This window comes from Pinus tabuliformis, chromosome 5_2 (assembly GCF_031772625.1).
Source record: "Pinus tabuliformis cultivar Carrire ecotype Pingquan chromosome 5_2, CPIR1, whole genome shotgun sequence".
In the NCBI taxonomy this organism is placed as follows: domain Eukaryota; kingdom Viridiplantae; phylum Streptophyta; class Pinopsida; order Pinales; family Pinaceae; genus Pinus; species Pinus tabuliformis.
This window is the reverse complement of record NC_142306.1, coordinates 417,004,484-417,017,340: the sequence shown is the minus strand read 5'-3', so window position 1 is coordinate 417,017,340 and position 12,857 is coordinate 417,004,484.

Genomic DNA, 12,857 nt, shown 5'->3' with positions numbered 1-12,857 from the left:
TTTTCATTATTTTCCTTTCAATGTTACAATACATATTTATACATGCCGAAGCATCCAATACCATGGACTGAAAACCATCGCGTCCAAAACCATGGACCGAAAACCATCGCGTCCAAAACCATGTGTGAAAACTATGCACAAAACCATAGGTAGGTCCGCCCAACCTAATATAGGGTCCAAAAACAAAAATTTTCCCCAGACCCCATAGAGGGGGGCTACCTGCACCCCTCAAACCCCCTGTGACCCCCCTACTACGCAATCAACGCAACGAAGTGGGGGCTCCGCCCCCCTCTAACCCCCCGGTTAACTATGTGGGCTAGTCGTGGAAAGAATATAACACAACCCAACAAACAATTCCCAGAACCTAGCATAATGTAGATCGAGATGCTCCAACATTGGTCGCCGACCCAATTGTTTTCATTTATTCAGCAAGCAGTACACAGATTTGAAAGGATCCATGAGGACCTAGCCCAGGAGCATGAACGAAAAGCGAATCAGTTGCAGATGGTGATCGACGAGCATGATCACTTGTGGCAAGCGAACAATGGATTGCAGGCCCAGGTCGATGAGGTCACATAGCGGTTCAGATCACTATGGCTGACCATTACCGAGGAGGATGTCGAAGTACCGGAAGACATGGATAATTGCACAATGGTCAGTTGCTGCGACCACATCCAGGCATCATGCTCATGCCTGGCAGCTAGCAATGCTGAGATGAAGAGGAAATTGGAGACGGTGAGATCTGCATTACCAAATCCAGTAGCAATTTATGCAAGGATGGTTGAGGGGAAGGTCAGGGATCTAGAAGCCAAGAAGCAAACCTTAGCTGATGCCCTCGCCGACAGATATGCCTTGATGAACAAGGTCCATGACTAGTCTGGTAGCCTAGCACTAAAGAACCACTTGGTCTACCCCCTACGAGAGAAAATACAGACTCTATTTGCCAGCACGAAAGGATGCACAGACCCCACCCAGCTGCAACAAATCAACAATCAAATGGATTCCCTCCAAGCTCAGGTTGATAGTATAGAGGAGGAGTTCGCGCGGACGAAGAAGATCATCAGGGATTTGCAACCACCGGTCTGAATGTAGGTGTTACTTTTGAAGGAGGTGTGCAACTCCAACGGACAACAATGGAGCGGCTTCGGAAGCCAGTGGCCAACTAAACTGATGTTGCACTCAGCCAAAATGTTTACTCAGGCTACTGATTCAATTCTCGCCTAATGGGATAGCACCGTTCAAAATTACACAGTGTTCAGGCAGCAGACAACGACCTCTGTCTCGGAGTTGGAGCCTTCGTTTGGAATGGGGCAACCACAGGAGCAAGAAGGTGCAATAAAAGCAGATGCCACCCCGCAAGAAATGATCAAAGCAAAGGAAGCCCCTGCAAAGCCGATAATAGAACCAAAGTAGGCATTAGCGCAACCACCACCCACAGTATCAATGGGATTGATAGAGGATGAAATGGCTTGACTCGAGGACGAGTCAAGGAATTGTGGTCGGGGCCTGTTGGGGCCTTTGTTTAAATTTTGGAAAGGTTTTGACCCATTTTGATTGACCAAGGGACGAGAAGAAAATAGGTGGCAACAACGGTTGGCTGGCAGAACAAGCAGTTACGCAAGAGTTGCGGTAAGGTGGCAACGGGAGGCAAAGGCAGCCGAGGGGTGTGGGAAGGTGAAGAAGCAGCAGTGGAGAAGAACTAGCAGTCCAAGTAACAAAGAAGGGATATAAAAAGAGAAGACCAGGAAAGGAGCGGGGTTAGATTGGGCAAGGTTAGGGGAAGGTGACAAGGAGTCTTGTTGCGGTCGATGGAAGGGAAGATTGCAGGAGCCGAGAAGACATGGTCCATGAAGTTGCACAGTACTCGCAGAACTGGCCCGGGTATGTTATGTAGTTTTTTACGGCGACAACCATGTGATGTTGTAATGGTTAACTGTTATGATTAATATAAATATCTTCTAAGATCAGTTGCAGTTTAGTATGTATCCGTCCCTGCGTATGAGGGATCTTTAAACATTTTTTTGAATGACTGAACAATTGCATGTAATTGGTAGTTCGTGTGATATCATGAGTATGTTGTTATCTTTATGTTTTATATAATGTATTCATGTATTGGATCGAATACAACTCAATTAAGCCTTTCATGACTCCATTCTGAAACCTTCTCCATTGTCAGTGCTATCCTAGACTACAGCAGACCACTGTTGGCCCCCTGTGCCTGAATCCAGGGTCTTCCCCCTGACGACTCTCATGAGCCAATATACTTCGATGGAGACAAAGAAACTGGGGTATCTACTTCTGGTTATGCTATGAGTCTTAGATTAGGAGTTGTATCCTGGAGATCACGCAAACAATCAGTTCAAGCAGATTCCACAACAGAGGCAGAATATGTGGCAACAGCAGAGGCAACAAAAGAAATTGTGTGGCTCAGGAAAATTTTGGAAGATTTGTAGGTAAAACAAGTACATTCGACTCCACTCATGATTAACAACACCTCGGTAATAAAGTTGGACAAGAACCCAAAGTTCCATGATCGAATGAAACACATCAATACAAAATACTATCTGATTCGACATCATGTTGAGGCCAAGACAATCCATCTACGCCATGTTCCACTAATGAGCAAATTGTAGACATCTTTACCAAAGCGCTTGGAAGAGAAAAGCTTGAAATATTCAGAACGATGCTTGGACTCATCAACATCCCTTCAAATTAATGGGGTTGGAATGTTAACACCTAATCATGGGGATTGGGTGAACAATTGTAAATAATGTAAATAATAAATAATGGAAAAGGAAGAGTCATCAAGAGATGAAACTCAAGAGTCACTCCCTCATGTATATAACTATGAACAATCTAAATGAATTAACAAAATTTCATTTGAGGAGTTACCTCTTGGCCTGACAATATGGATTAAATAGTTCCTTTTATTTGATTCTTAGTTTTCGTGTAATTTCTTTAGTGTTAGTACACCTATGATAGATTTAGGTTTTTATAAAATGGATTGATTTATTAGTTTGATGAGAAAAAAGATCTATTTTGTTATTGGATATAGAATATCAAAGATGTGATTAGCAAGGCTATTATGTGTTTTATGCATCCATACTTCAATATAAATGCAACTATATTTGGGCCTTTCAAGTGTTGGGTGTTAGGGTGCCCATTGGGGAGCTTCATGTTTTTTTACTTATTGGAAGATTATAATATTTTTTCAAAATGCATGACCTATATATTACTATTGTTTGAAATGTTAGTATCCTCCAAATTTCCTATGTAAAAGTAGTTTCAAACTTATTTTATTGTTTATAAGGTCTTCTTTCACTCCACGTCATTATGTTGAAAATTGAGAATTATTGTTTTTCTTCAAAAATAAGTTATACGTAATAGGTTTGAAGAATATATTTGAGAATTTTTCAAAAATAGTTCCACTTGATTTTAAAAATATTTAAAATTACATAAACAATGATTATAAATAATTATATTAAATTATTAGTTAATTGAGGAGTAGGAATAAAAACAATTAAATATGTTTGATTTTTTTAAAGTAACATCTATAATATTATTTGAATCATATTCTATTTTTTTCCTTAAACATCGTACAAAACCTATAATAAAAAAAAAAAAAAATTTATATTTATAATAAAAAGTAACAAAATATGTAATACAATATTTAAATGATTAGTAAAAAAAAACCAATATTATGAGAAACACAGTTTTAAAAGAAACTCATCATAACATAATTACTTGCTAAATACCATGATATCTATATATTTTTGAAATATCAAATTTAAGAATAATATGAAATCACATTTTCATCCACGATAATTATATATATAAGTAGATTCCTCTAATACCATACCTACATGGGTCGGTGTACAATGTACCCATTGTCAACCAAACTCATGAAACTCCGTCCTCGTTTCAACATCATCCACTTGAAAAGTAGGTGTTTCTTAAAATTTTCATATATTTTTCCATTCTCGGCCAAGTTCAATCTTCAAATACATTAATATAACTTTTAAGAATATATAAATTGTTAGTAGGAAAATAGAGAAATTTTAGAAATGAATATTATTAAATTTTGTAACTATTTATTATGTAGAATTTGTTACGATTGATTGTTTTTCAGACCTTATTTTTTAGTAATTTGTTTACATATAATATATTTTTATAAATGTTAGTGGATGTTGGCAGTGTGGAAAACCTCTCCCATTGTCTTAACTGTGAGTAGTATCTCACTATTTCCATTATTTTGTCTTGATTTGTTTTGTATTAGTATTAAAGAAAGTATGTTGTAAGAGCAGAAGATGATAGAAGACATCAATAAATATTGTGAGGATTCTATTGTCCATATGAGACAATATGAGTGTCAGGGCAATGACAAAAGAGAATCATTGCTCAGAGTTATTGTTGTCAAAAAAGTTAATAATATATTAGTCACTACCATTAGAACTAATCACATCACTAAGGAACAAAAAAGAGTAACTTCCAAGTGAGAAATCTGTGCTATCCACATGAGGTAAAAGTGCATAAAGGAAAAGTCGTAGACAAACAAAAAGGTTGATTGAGTCATTAGTCAGAAATGCATCGAATCCATGTAGAGGATTTATTGGTCGAGTTGAGCATCATTATATAGGAGTCACATACTAGCAATTTGTAGAGGAGTTGTTCAAATAGTGATCAATGGCCAAGTTTGAAATCCAAGATAATTTAGTTCTTCCTTATCAGCTACTCCTACATCTTCTTTGTTAGGCTTGGATGAGCCAACTTGTAAAGGAGTTGTTGTACTTACACTTTTTTTTTTTATTGTTTCCTGGACGTTCCTATATTGTGATGCACCAATGCCAAATATTAGATTTCTTTCTGAAGCATTGCATTTTGTGATATTGATATCATCTCAGTGATATCTCTAGCTTCTATTTTGTTTTGATGTGATTTCATAATATCTCAAGTTACTATTGTGTTGTTATTAGTCACTAAACATTTAATATTACTTTTTATTTTCCTTTGTGACATAAATTGACAAGAATTTATATATTTGGAAATTCATTTTAGCAATTCAAACATTGTCATTACTTTTTAACCAAATATGTGGAAATTGTAGCATAAGGAGATTGTTATGGTTATTTTCTAGTGTCATTAATTATGGTTGAATTTGAATTGTTGCTCCAAGCCTCAGTAAGGTGAAGGAACCTATGGTTATAAGCCTAAATAACGTAAGGTAATTTTCGAAGGTAATTTGTATTTTTAAAAGTTGAGGGATATTTTTTAAGGTGTTCTTAATGGCTAATTATTTGGAGAAATCTTATTTAAATGAAGCAAACATTTTAGACAGATCCAATTATGTGAATTGGAAGTTTAAGATTCAAACCTTGTTAGAAGGGACAAATGCTTGACTCATTGTATTTGAACATGAAGCTAAACCTGAAGCCCTCACAAACTTAGTTCAGGATTAGGAGCATTGCGAGAGTAAAGAAAAAGTGATTTTCGATATGTCTGTGAAGGACTAATCCAAGTGGATATTAGTGGCCACACGCCTAATCCACTTGGATCCCAAACAATATTTCCTTTTAGTTTCCTAATTTCTAGCACAATTTACTATTTTTGGCATATTTTTTGGTCATGAACTTTCAGAGTTGTTTTGAGGCCCTAAATAATGTTTTTTTTGGAAAATGGGAAAACCCTTTTCTTATAGTAGGGTTTTGCAGTCAAAAGTTGTAGTCGTTGGATAGATATTTCTAATAAGATATTATACGTGCCAAAAAAGGATCGTGTGCCAAAGTTATGACCTCGAGAAGTTGACATTCCAACTAACCCTAATGGGGCCCACAAAATTTTGGCTCTTCATCTATTAGGGTTAGGTTTTTCCATTGCTTCTTAATGATAAATAGGCGTACAAGCTTCATTGTAACATAGTCCAAAAGGCATGTAGTTGTTACATCTCTTCTCAAAGATAAGCTACAAATGCCCAAGCTAGTTTGTTTCTCTTATCTATGTAAACGGATTTTCTTAGTTACTATTTATTAATTGGAGTTTTATTTCATTGTATCTCTTTTTTTTGGTTTGAATCTATCTTTCATTTCGTTCCTTCATAAATTTGAATCACTGGTATTAGAGTGGTTTTCTATTTCTCTATTTTTTTTTGCATGTCCCCAATGAGGTTGAGGCATGAGGAGTTGGGGTTTGAACTAGATGAACCCTTGAAATATTGGCCTCGCCGACCTCGATGGCCTCCTATGGCAGAAGAAAATAAAGACAAGGGAGTAGGAGATCCTTTCAAAATGTTGCTCGAAGAATCCCTCGAGTGACAAAGGTACAAGATGATGGACAAATTTTCCCTTATCCTTTAGTGGGTATCAACGAGGAAAGAATGTTTATTGAGAAGACACTTCGGAGGTTCCACCCCTTTTAAAGTACAAGTTAAAATTTGATATTCCTATATTTGAAGGCCAAATAGACATAGATGCCCTGGATAGATAGTTAAATCTGCTGAAAGGATATTTTTTGGTCCATAATTTTTCTGATAAGAAAACAATTACTTTTGTACTCCTCAGGGCCATCCCCCATGTCAAGGACTAGTGGGAAACTTATTGTGCATAGAGGGACAAGGAAGAACCCTCACTGTTTTTAGCTGCACCCTCTTGGAATTATTTTTGAGATGTTGTCAAGGAACAATATTACCTTGGTGGAAACTATGAAGATAAGTAAATAAAGTGGACCATACTATGACAAGGAAGGGACCAAGATGTACCAAAGTTCACAAATATTTTCCATACCTTACACACGAAGTTAGGTATCAAGGATTTTGTGAGACATATAATACTCAAGTACCATCGTTTTCTTCATAAATGCGTCCAATACTAAATGGAGTTCTTGAACATCTCCTCAATTGGCGCAGTGTATCGATATGCTATGAGGATCAAGCAAAAATTTAAACAGAAGAAACGAGACTTTGGATCTGTGAATTCGAAGTAGGGAAAATACACCTCCAAGCCGTAGAACAAAGAATAAAGCCAAGGTGGAGTGACCCAAGACACCCATCAAAGCCAAAAGCAAAGAATAACACCACAAAGATGAAGAAGGACCCTAGAAATAGGTGTGAGTTCCATAAGAGCCCCACCCACAACACAAACAAGTGTCGCGCTAAGCAGTCACTAGTGGTTGAACTAAAAGATTCAGAGTTAGATGCCTGTTCTGACTCTGAGCCAAAACCCAACAAGGGGAACGATAAGGGGAAGAAGATTATTGGTGCAGAACCGAGTGCCACCATTGCCAATACCAAGGTCCAAAAGATTGAGCCCAAAGATCCAGAGGGGGAGCTTCTCTTCCACTCAAAGATGTGGATGAAGGGTTCTTCATTGTAGTTCATTGTCGCTACTCACAACCAAAATAACCTCATCTCAATAGAGGCCGTTAAGCGATTGGTCCTGCCAACCACACCACACCCATAACCATACACCATTATATGGCTTCACCAAGGACAATATCTCTGTGTCAGCCAACAGTGTTGCCTTCCCTACAACATCAAGCCCTTCACAAATGAGGTATTGTGTTATGTTGTTCCTCTTGAAGCCTGTGACATTTTATTAGGAAAAACAAACTTGTGGAAGCATCGTGTTATATATGTGTCCTAACCACATGATATTATTATTACTTTGGGAATAAAACTTTACAGGATACTGGAGGTAGCCCTTCCTACTCCCATTTATTTGATCTCTGCTAAGAATGTAGTAGGATCATCTCCTAGACTAGGAAATTTGTTTTCTTTCTAATTTACTCTCAAAGTAAGGGGAAGATTGTGGCCACATCCATGGCCCCCAGAAATGGTTCCTCTGCATAGTAGTCTAGTAGAGGCAAGTTGACAAGGTTGTGGAGGAGTATAGGGACATCTTCTCCTAACCCACAAGGGTACCCTTGCACTGCCATGTCAAGCATTCGATCGATCTGACTCTTGGGGCATCTCTACCGAATAGGCTATTATAACACTTCTCCCTTCTAGAAAATAAGGAAATCAAGGCAAATCCAAGAGTTTCTATGAAAATGGCACATCCAACCAAGTTACTCACCTTGTGGGATCCCATTTATACTCATAGAGAAGAGGGTTGGGGCCTGGAGGCTCTGCATTGATTTTCGGGCACTAAATAAGATCATTGTCAGAAAAAAATACACGATCCCATGGATTGATGACCTTCTAGACCGGCTCAATTGGGCCAATTACTTAAGCAAGATTGATTTGAAGTTTGGTTATCACCAAGTTCCTATAGAAACCCATATGGAAGACCACCTTCAAATCCAAGGAGGGCCTCTTTGAGTGGTTAGTCATGCCCTTTGGGTTGTAAAATTCCCCTACAAATTTTATGAGGTTGATGGATAACATCTTGCAGCCTTTCACCAACTCATTTTTGGTTGTATATCTAGACGACATCCTCAAATTCGGTAAGAGTTGGGAAGAGCACTTGCAACATATTCATTAGACCCTTCAAATCTTGCGACAGCACAAAATATCTGCCAATTTGGATACATGTTCCTTTGACATGAACCAGGTCCAATGTGTGGGCTACATAATTGATGATCAAGGCATGCATGTGGATCCAGCTAAGATCCAAGTTATTTGGGATTGGACAACCCCAAAAACTCTCATAGAGCTTCGTATATTTTTGGGCCTTGCCAATTTCTATTGAAGGTTCATGTTGGGATTCTCTCATAACAATTGGCCTTTGGGTCAAGTTACTAAGGGCGGAGCAAAAGCAAATTTTTGTTGTCTGGGGCACAACATAAGGAATTTGTTGAGTTGAAACATCACCTTTGTTGTGCATCAATACTCACATTACCAGACCTGCAACAACCATTTGAAATTGAGACAGATGCCTCTGATTATGCTATTGGTGCAATTCTCACCTAGCAAGTGCATCCAGTAGCCTATCATAGTGATAAAGTCTCTGATACTATTTGAAAATACCCCACCTTCTGATAAGTAGATCTACTTAATCATGTAAGCTTGCCGAAAATGGAAACATTACATTATGGGGAAAGAAATGATCATCCACACAGATCACCAACCTCTTCAATTTATACAGACATAAGGGAAGTTTCAGAATGATCATCATCATAAGTGGTCCAAATATTTGCAACAATTTCATTTGAATATTAAATACAAGAATGGTAGCACCAATAAAATTGTAGATTACGTCAGTCAATCCCAGATTGTGGCACTGATCACTATTCTTAACTCTTATGAGAATGAGACTTTTGGATGCCTGCAACTATACATAAATGATCCAAAATTTTCCACCACCTACCATATGCTAATGGATGGAAAGAAATTACCCGACTTCCACCTCCAGGATGCATTATTATGCTACCTGTGGCACTTTTATGTTCCTTCAAGTGAGTGTGCCAAGCTGATTTGGGAAGTGCACTACATTCGAGTCACATGACACTTTGGTTTGGAGAAGACCATGGCAATACTGCAAAAGTATTTTTATTGGAAAAAACTACGACAAGATTTTGGAAAATATATCAGATCCTACACTATCTATCCAGTGAAAATGGATGCCTACAATATCTAGTGAAAGTAGGGATTTTTTAAATTGGGAAGGTGTATTGGATTCGTATTAGTAGGGAGTTAAAAAATGTGGTTTTTAGAGGTATTTTCCAATATGTAGACAAAATTTTAGGGGTATTGTTTAGTATGCCATGAATGCACTGGATATATCAGAGGTTCATTGAGTGAAGCCCCCATGTATACAAGAGACCATGCATTACAAGTGGATGGGGTTTCTACAATAGTTTCTTTTAGTGATTGTTGGGTCAGGAAAAAAGTATGTTTTCTCTTCGTAAATTGCTTTATTTAACATTCATCCTTATACGATTATCTCTGTTTATGGATTAAAATAAGGAAAATATCGGCTAAAGTTGGATGAAAGCATTTGGTGACAAAATAGGCAAATCTAGCATAAGAAACTGATTTTTTACTATCCTTGTGTGCAGAAGATGCGGACTGGGCAAAAGCCGTTCAGTTGACAAAGCAACACGAGGCCGTAAAAGGGAAACTACAACATCTTTGGCAGATAAGGCAGTGGGAGATCAACTTGAATGATGCTATTTTATGACACAATTGGATTATGTATTGTGAAATCCTTAGGATCCCCTGATCCTAAGGATTCACTTTTATCTAGTTACTCTTTTATGTTATATATAGGGTCGAAAGGAAAATGGAAAGAGTTCAAACTTTTATAATTTGTAATTATTCTTTTTGAAGACATATAACATTGTTATCTCAATGATGTTGTAAGCTTGTTACTTGCATTAATGAAAGAAGGTTGTGTTTGATACATATTTATATTCTGAGTTTACATTAAGTAGAGACTTTTGGCGACTCTAGGCCCAGTCATGAGAAGTTCTACTACTTCCTTGTGTTATAATCCTTCTATTTGGTCTTTGCTATTTGATTAATGTTCAGTCATTGGTTATTCCATTTATCGTAAAGATTTGTGATATTGATTCATACTATTGTTCAATTAGATTCAGAGTGAAGCCATGTGACATAGTTAAGCAATGCTTTGATTGGAATGAGTGAATTAGTGCCAATAGTAGATTGTTGTTCATTTTGAGTGATGTTATCATAAATCCTAGAGATAATTCTAATTAATTTCCATAGGTTGCAATATAGATCATTTTCTATTCATAAATCCTTTATTGTTGTATGCGTGTTTGCTATTCAATTACCATTTTCCGTTCAATTATTGTTTGCTATTCAATTGAGATTGTTGTTTAATTTGGATTGCTATAGATCAACAACATTGTTCAATAATTATAGTTCCCTTCCTTGATTGAGTGAGTTAGCCTTAAGTCTATTTGAACATTCCCAAGTGTGATTCTTATTTGCATTCAGTTTCATTTGATTTCGGAACAAGTTGAATAGAATTGCAGAGTGTGTTAAGAGTATTTCTTCCATAGTTAGTTCTTTCCAGAATTGTGTGGATTGAATTGAAGAATTAGTTATTAGTGATTGCAACGATTCATCATTAGATAACCTCTAGATTCACTGCATATACTGTGCTGACACTCTTGAGATAAAAAGACTTACCTCGGGTTGACAACTAATGTAGGAATTGAGATTTCCTATAAAAAGACATCTTAATGCACCAACATTTTGGCGCCATTGCCGGGGAGAGTGTTTCAAGTGATTGATTTTATTTTGTTGTGAAAGAATTGGGTTTTAAAAACAAAAGGTAAGAACCTGCGTACCTAGCAAGTAAAGTGCTTGCTTACCAGCCCGCTTCTCAACAAAATCTTAGAGGTTAAATAGGAATTTGTTTTTATGAATGACTAGGAATAGAAAAATAGAAAAGAGCAGAATCCTCCACCAAAACCCACAATACCCAAAGGATCGGTGAACCTTGGGAGAATGACCTTTATAGACGAAATTTTAATAAAAGCAGAGTCTCAAGCGTCAGTAGGATTCTAGGCTATACCTGGAAAAATTTCTATTATTATCCCTCAAGCAGCAGGCTCACCATCTGTAGCCTACGTTGAGATTCAAAGTGAAGTAGGAGGATCAGAATAGAGTCTTCAAGCTACAATAAGTTTGCATTCTGATCCTCTACAAGAGGGAAAATCTTGTAACTTAAGAGAAGGAAAAGGAGAAACTAGTGGGACTACTAATGATCTGTAAATGGGGCACTAAAGGCTTCTTGTGAATTTGCAAGGACCTCTCCCACTTCCAAAGCTGAAATATTTCCAAGATCTATTGATTAACCAATTGTAGAATTAATTATGCTTGAAAATGGGTGTATGTTGGTGTTTGTTTTTAAAACTGTTTCTGTCTTAAGTTCTGTTAATTGTGCTGATATGTAAATACATAGAATAGTAAATAAGGCAGCAATAAACACACACACACAAAACAACAAATTTAATTTGGAGTTCACCAAAAACTCTTGGGCTACGTGTCCTTGAGCTCTAATCAACTTGATTAGGCTCTTTTGGATTGTGGCTGAATTCTTTTACAAGTCTTTGACTCAACTCCATAGGTGGAAATTTGTTCCTATGGGCTTAGAATGCCATTTCATCCCTGGCTGTTTGGCTCGCTGGCTCTCGTTTCTGGCTCTGGCTCTTTGGCTCTGGCTCTCGCTCTTGGCTTTGGCTCTGGCTCTGGCTCACGCTCTCGGCTCTGGCTCTCGCTCTGTGAGCTATCAGCAGTCTGCTTGGCCTCCAAGCGACTGTCTCAGCAACTCTGTGCGTTTTCCCTTAGCTTTGTTGGCTTCTCGGTTTTCGCTTGGACTCCAAGCAACTCCAAAAACTCCTGTGCTCTCCATATCCCCCTCAATTGTGCTCTCTGGCTTCTTTGAGGTAGTCTTCTAGCTCTACGGCTTCCCCAGCCGTTTCTCTGCATGTAATAATCTCTCTGCGCCTCTGCGGCTTCCCTGCTCCTTGTCAGTTCGACCGGCCATCTAGCTTTGCAGATCTGTGGCTTCAAAATGCATCATTGGCTGTAAAAACACCCTCTTGCAGTGTGGCATGATGATCTGGAGTAGTTATAGAGGTTTCGGGGCCTTTCCTTAGGAAAAAACCCATAAATGAAGAAAAATCCATTACACAGAGAATGTCCGAAAAATACACTATCGAGCGTGTATTTCGGACATGAAATTCCATTCAATCACCCCTAAAAACCCTATCGGGTCCACCATTAGGTGCTATATCGCATATCTTAAGCATATTGGGAAAAATCCCAAATACACGGGAAATACGTGAAAAACCCCTCAAAGTGCTTTCCATTAGACTTCAAAATTTATCGCATCCGCCCTATAATCACATCGGGTCTTCCTATCGCTATCGCAAATTGCATTGGCCCTATT